Source organism: Bos taurus, chromosome 23, assembly GCF_002263795.3.
Source record: "Bos taurus isolate L1 Dominette 01449 registration number 42190680 breed Hereford chromosome 23, ARS-UCD2.0, whole genome shotgun sequence".
In the NCBI taxonomy this organism is placed as follows: domain Eukaryota; kingdom Metazoa; phylum Chordata; class Mammalia; order Artiodactyla; family Bovidae; genus Bos; species Bos taurus.
This window is the reverse complement of record NC_037350.1, coordinates 25,750,680-25,758,092: the sequence shown is the minus strand read 5'-3', so window position 1 is coordinate 25,758,092 and position 7,413 is coordinate 25,750,680. Positions and strand designations below refer to the sequence as shown.

At 40.0% G+C, this 7,413-nt stretch overlaps 1 pseudogene; it reads right to left on the bottom strand.

Moving 5' to 3' along the window:
* Positions 1 to 3,516, bottom strand: LOC132343585 (DLA class II histocompatibility antigen, DR-1 beta chain-like; annotated as a pseudogene).
* Between the last annotated feature and the right edge of the window lie 3,897 nt (positions 3,517 to 7,413).

Here is a 7,413-nt window from a genome sequence, read left to right as displayed (position 1 = left end):
AGATTTCAGGAAATTTGAGGTCAACTAGGAAAAGAAAGATTTTATAAAGGGTTGTTGAGAGACCCTTTATAGAGAATTAACTGAGCAAAGTCATATTTCTTCCCCCCAAAGTCTGTAAGGAGTGTCAGCTGCCAACGGGCTCCTTCCCTTTCTGATTCCTGAAGTGGGTGAACAGCCCCACCACAAGGAAGAGCAGACCCAGAGCAAAGACCCTGACTCCACTCATCATCTTGCTCTGAGCAGAGTCAGACTGTGCCCCTGAGAAAAGAAGCTAGTTTTAGTGATTTTTAGCCCAATTCTAACTTCTCTGAGACTTTGAGACTCAAAACTGTGAGATTAGGGGGAAAAAAAATTTACCCTGGAAAAATAATTCACCATTTCTGGAAAAGAGATTTAAGAATCACACCGAGCAGATACAAGCTGAGCATTAAACTCATTTAAATATCACATAAGGCTGCTACTTCAACATCTTAAGGGTGAGGTGCCAGGAACTCAATGATGTTAAGTAATTTGTCTAGCATGACAGAGCTAATAAAAGGCAGAGCTAAGACTGGACTCACTTCATAACAAGAAGGGCCTTACATTGTAGAGGATGTATCCCTTGTCAAATATCAATGAACTCAGAGCAACAGGTTCAGAAGTGCAAGCCCAGCCTGACAAAGGGAACTGGTGTCCTGGGCCATGGGGTGACCCTGAACTGTGATATCATTGGGACATTCAAACTAGGAGCAACTCTATTCTGCTGTCAGGTATAACTGCCTTCCTGGAGGGTGTAGGTATTAGTCAAAACTATCACAGGATATCTATAAATATCAAAGGATTTCTATCACAGGATAGTCGCAAGACTATTCTAATAACCTAAGCTGAAGGATAGAAGAAAATAGAGCAAATGAAAATAGGCTGCCGGGAGAGGAGACACCTGACACTCAAGAGTAAGCAAGCCTCCTCCTTGGTGAATGAGGAATTTATGAGATCAGAGAGCTTCTCACTCCATTCCACTGGGAGAGGGCTTGTCTGGCTGGGGTGCTCCACTTGGCAGGTGAAGACCTCTGAGGAACTCTTTCAAGCATCACCACGCTCTGGAAGGTCCAGTCTCCATTCTGGATCAGGCCTGTGGAGATCACCCCAGCTTCCTCTTCATGGCCGTTCCAGAACCACCTGACTTCAATGTGGCCTGGGTAGAAACCATTCACAGAGCAGACCAGGAGGTCGTGGCGCTGCAGGGGCTGGGTCTTTACAGGATACACAGTCACTGTAGGCTCCCCTAGGACAGAAGAGATGGAGGGAATCAGTGAGGAAGACAGAGTAAGTCTCCCCGGTTGGCTGCCTTTCTGAATCCACTGTTTCCAGATTGCGGCCTCAGGCAGGCCTCACTCAAAACCAGCCAACTGGCCAACTTTAGAAGTTAGTGCCACGACCCTGAATTTAACCTTTACAGCACTGGCACATTAGTTTGAGAGATGTTGAGGATACTTACGTGTCTTTTTTTCCCCATTTCAGGAAATATTTATTGCTGAATTTTTAAAAATCTGCGTAAAGCATATAGTATTTAATTAAAAGTGTCATTTCTGAATCCATGTTCCTGGACTTGAATCCAGACTCTGCCTCTTACTGATTGATCCTGGGAGATTTTTACATTGCTCTGTGCCCATCTTTCTCACCTACAGAAAGGAATAATAATACCAGTTCACCTCCTAGGGTTATGTGAAGATTAAAGCACCCAAAGTACGTAAAGCGGTAACTGGAATTTAGCCTTCAGTGGATCACAGCTATTTATTATCCTTGTTCAATTTGAGAGAAACTATGATTCAAAGTGGGGTGGGTAAATTAGGGAAGAGCAGTGGGGTAGCTACAAGGACAGAGGATGAAGTCCTGGAGGAAAGCTGTCTCCAGGCACTCACACCTTAGAACACCTCAGAAATGGTTCTACCCTGGTAAGATGGAAAGACACAGGTGAATCTCGAACTCTGAGTTGAATTCCAAAAAAAGCATGAGTCCAGAAGGAGAAGGAAAGAAAGTCATTAATTTGAAAAAGAATTCTTGTAATTAAACTCTGCTGATCAATCCCTCTCCTTTGCAAAACAAGTGAATTTACTATTGGAATTATTATCACTTTATAATTTTCTCCCTTTTCAAGAGCTTCCCAGGTGCAGCTGGTGGTAAAGAACCTGCCTGCCAATGCAAGAGACATAAGAGATGAGGGTTCCATCCCTGTGTCAGGAAGATCCCCTGGAGGAGGGCATAGCAACCCACTCCAGTATTCTTGCCTGGAGAATCCCATGGACAGAGGAGCTTGGAGAGCTACTGTCCATAGGGTTGCAAAGAGTCGGACATGACTGAAGCAACTTAGCATGCACATTCTTTTTAAGCTGACACTTGAGTTAGGGGCAGGGTCTGGGCCTCATTAGTATGTGTGCCTAGTGTCTGAGATAATCTCTGACAATATCAGCCTTAATAAATACAAGTTTAAAATAAAATAATGGAGAAACTTGGAAGAAAACAATTTAAAATATTCTAAAATGGTAAGTTTAAAATTGATGGTAAATCATTCCTAACAAGTTTGCAGCATATTTCATTAAACAAAATGTTTAAATTTCTGTCATTGAAAATAATAAATGGAGTCAAAAATATAAACCACACTTGAGAAAAAGATGAATCAAATATCAAATAGTGTTAATTTTGCTGGATACAGAACCCATATCATTGAGAAAAACACCAGGACCCTAGAAATAATAGAGAATAAATAATTGCTAAAGCAATAACAACAAGAGGCCAATAAATATGTGAGAGCTGTTCAAGAATCTTAGAAATCAAAGAAATACAAATGTTTTAATAAATATAAAATGTAAACTGAGTACTTGGCACTTACATCTTTGAAAAAGGATCTGATATCTGATAAAGGGGATTGTGAGGTAAACTCTTACAATTATAAAAACAAATGATATGAAACTACCCTAATAGTATTAGCATTATAAAAATAGTAATGTCCTTATGTTAAAAAATCATAATTCAAAAGTCGGTTACACAATCATTTCAACTATGTAAAAATACATAGACTAAAGGGGGAAAAAGGAAAAGATTTACACAGAAAAGAAGTCTCAGACAGATCAGAGAAGCTACAGAGGCTCCCTTCCCCCACCTTTCAGAAAGGAGTCTGCTATGTTTTTCTCAATGAAACACTCTTGCACACAAATGCCTGCACACTCGTTTCTGGGATGTCAGTATTAAATCTGGGTCTCCTGCAGTGACAGCAAATGTCAGATCCACCATACCCAGTGCTCACTTCTGTCATGTTTCTTCTCATTTCACCCTCCTCTTAGTCATACCACAAATAGCCAGTCTCCCCCGCCTTGAAAAATCTAAGTTCCCTTGCTCTCTGCGTCACATTCTCTCGGTTTTCATCAATATCACTGGTACTCCTACTAAGACCCCTTTGCTGACTTACTGACCCTGGCTCGCTTCTTGTCTTCTGCTACTTACTCCCTCTCCATGTGCAACTTTAACACAGTTGTCCATGACCACAACATATATATCTTCAGCCCTGGCTTCCCCATGAATTCCAGTCTCATAAATACAACTAGTGCCTTGACAGCTCCACATAAATGTCCCAAAAATTATTTTAAGCTTAAATAAATCTTTTATTCCTAACCACTTATCTCAAATTTTTTCCTCCCTTAGTCTTCCCTATCTCAATAAGCAGGATCCTTACATTTATTCCAGCAATTCAAGATAGAGTCTTGAGGGATAAGCTTGATTTTTCTACTCCTCCCTAATATAATTTATTAATAAGGCATACAAATATCTATTTCAAATCTATTCCCTTTCTCTTTACCACTGTCTTTGTCACCACCACAATAAATGAGGACATAAGCACGTCTTCCCTGGAGAATTCTATTGCAACCCTATGTGGTGTCCCTGATGAATCCCTATAATCCAATATACACTAGAATTATTTTTTTAGTAAATATAAACTGACTTTTTGTAACCCTTCAGTAGCTTCACATATCTTTTTCCATAAATTAAAAAAAAAAATCTTAGCCATCAGGGCCAAATTATTTGGCTCCTAATTTACTTTCCAACCTCGTATTTCTACTCATCAATTTACTTATTCTGCTTCAGCCACTCTAGCCTTTTTCCATCCTTTAAACACATCACATACCTTGCCACACTTGGTTCTTTCTCAGTTGTCTTATGTCTTTTACATAACCACTTCCTTCTCATCACTCATTTTTCAACTATTAATAAAAGTCTCAGGGAGGCCTCCCTAGCAACTTGAACTGAAGTCAAGTGAATCCCATTTTCTCTGTCCCATGACCCTGATATATTTTTTATCATAGCACTATTGCTCTCTGAAATATTTTTCTTTGTTAATTGGATTACCTTTCTCTCCTGTCACTAGCCAAGTTCCATGATAATTGGGATTTTTCTAGCAATATTATTCATATAGAATTCTGAGTCCAGACAGAGCCCTGTATATAATAGTTGCTCAGAAAAACATCAGTGACCTAAACAAATAAATTCATGGTCTGGGGAATTGATTATTATGAGGATCTTGGAAAAGAAGAAGGAGCTCCTGTTCCAACACTCTTTCATTTTAATGATATTATGTCCCTTCCACTTGCTGTAACAAATTCAGACAAAATTCCTCTTTCTTCTTCTACTATTTGCCTGAAACATTCATAGGAAAGAAAAAGGTGATTTTTAAGCAAAAGGGAAATTTTCATTAAGTTTTATCTCATCCAGTGGATCTATTATAATGCTAGGGGTCTGTACAAATGTTGGGGACTTTCAGTAATGGCGATGACAAAGCTGGGGAAAAGTAGGGAAGAACTAGAAGAAGAGATAACAAAACATGATTAATTAAGGAACATAGTAGGCATGATAAAAAAACCTTTTATTTATTCTCTACTGGTTGAATCTCTTCTCATGTGCTCAAATCAAAGAATGAAGAGATGTGGGAGAAATAATCTAGAAAGTTTCAAAATACATTCCTAGTGAACACTAACCTGTGTTAGGTTTTCAGAAGATGCTTTAAGTTCTTTAAAGCATCAAAGAACATCCCATGTATGGTCCTCATCTAAAGAGTCATTTCAAGTACTAAAGATTACTAGAAGCTGTTTAAACTTTATCCAGCTTTATCCTGAAGACACAGAGAGAAAACTAGTCCCAGCTTTTGCCAGAGAACCTCCAGGGCAGGGATACAGACATTTTTAACATTAGGGTTCAGGGGAAAGAAAAGATATGGGGGAGATCCTTTGATATATTCTCACATATTAGAGAGAGGCACCAACATCACAGATCCTCTTGAGGACATAACACAGAATCTTCTAGGAGGGATCTTTCTAATTCTTTACAGTTTCTCATAAAATTCTAAGAGAAAGTTTCCCTTTCCCTGGCATAACTCAACATAATAAAGGAAAATGCCAATGGGGAATTATTTTGACAACTTTATTTCTAAATCCTTTTAGGACACTGAAAGAATGGGATGGAAGGCTAGGGATGTTCTATTGGAGGAGAAGTGAAGGAAAAAAACTGTGTCTTATACATACGGAAGCCCCTGATGCAGCTCTATAGAGGGCAACTTATCTACACACTTTTTGTTGTAGAAAGAATTGGGGATCCATATGACAGAGATAGCTGGTCATTGAAGATTATATCACAATATTTAAGGGACATGACCTGGACACAGTGACAAAACTGAGTTCCTTCCTTCCCCTACCCCACAATAGCTCACTATCCAAGGTATATGCTTACATTGGGTCTCCCTGGCCCAAGCCAGGGGAGGGCTCAGCACCAATTGTTCTGTCAGAGCTGCCATCCAAGAGCCTCTGAACAAATATAGGCACACCATGCTGGAGAACAGGAAAGGGCAAGGTGTGAGGGGAGCAGGCAAGTCCACTCAAATGGGTTCTGTGATCCTCCTCCACCCAAGTGATAGCAACCAATCCAGACTTTATTTTGGGGGGCTCCAAAATCACTGCTGATGGTGACCACAGGCATGAAATTAAAAGACGCTTGCTCCTTGGAAGAAAAATTATGACCAACCTAGACAGCATATTAAAAAGCAGAGACATTACTTTGCCAACAGAGATCTGTCTAGTCAAAGCTATGGTTTTTCCAGTAGTCATGTATGAATCTGACAGTTGGACTATAAAGAAAGCTGAGCACTGAAGAATTATTCTTTTGAACTGTGGTGCTGGAGAAGACTTTTGAGAGTCCCTTGGAGTGCAAGGAGATCCAACCAGCCAATCCTAAAGATCAGTCCTGCATATTCATTGGAAGGACTGATGTTGAAGCTGAAGCTCCAATACTTTGGCTACTTGATGCGAAGAACTGACTCATTTGAAAAGACCCCGATGCTGGGAAAGATTGAAGGCATGAGGAGAAGGGGGTGACAGAGGATGAGATGGTTGGATTGCATCACCGACTCAATGGACATGAGTTTGAGTAAACTCCGGGAGTTGGTGATGGACAGGGAAGCCTGGCGTGCTGCAGTCCATGGGGTCACAAAGCATCGGAAAATACTGAGTGACTCAACTGAACTGAACTGGGTGATCTCAGTATTAGAGACCAATTAGCATCACAGATGAAAAGCATCATCAGTTACTGGTCAGAGATTTAGTATGATGGTCCTCTTTCTCTAACAAAAGGATTGTTTTAATTTAGTGCTTTAAAGGTTTGATCCAGTCGGGTCTGAAATATTTTAACTAGACCCCTATTGTGAGTCAGTTCTGTGCTGATCAGTGAAGAATCACACATTTGAGCCTTTTAGAAGCTTGCATTTCTCTCTATTTGGAGACTGAGCTATTTTGACAAATGAATGTGTGCATGTGTTTAGGAGTTGAGGTGCTGGAGAGAAAATGATTGCAAGTTAGGAGACCTTTAATCCAGCCCTTTTTGCACCATAACTTAGTGTTGCAGATGTGAGTAAATTACTTATCCTCTACAGTAGAAACGAAAGCATTATAATCTTTCAGTTACTTCAATACTGAGAAGTGCTGTGATTCTGTGGACTCCTCAAGGAATAGCATCTCCTGGTAACAGATGATGTGACAAAATTATAGCTGTTGATTAGAGCGTACTCTGTACTTCCTTACAGGTCGAAATGTCCCTGATAAACTAAAGGAAATTTAAAGTTAGTCAATTATTTAACCTGAGTGAAAAGGTTTTTCTTTCTTTTCTGTCAGGTCTGTCTCCTGTTACTGAGTTTAGCAGCACCTCCAGAAAATACTTATGGACACAGTAGGGGAAGGAAAAGTGGGACGAATTGAGAGAGTAGCACTGACATATTTACACTTCCATGTGTAAAATAGATAGCTAGTGGGAAACTGCCGTATGATACAGGAAGCTCAGCTCAGTACTCTATGAGGACCTAGAGGGGTAGAATGGGGAAGGGGGTTGAAGGAAGCTCAA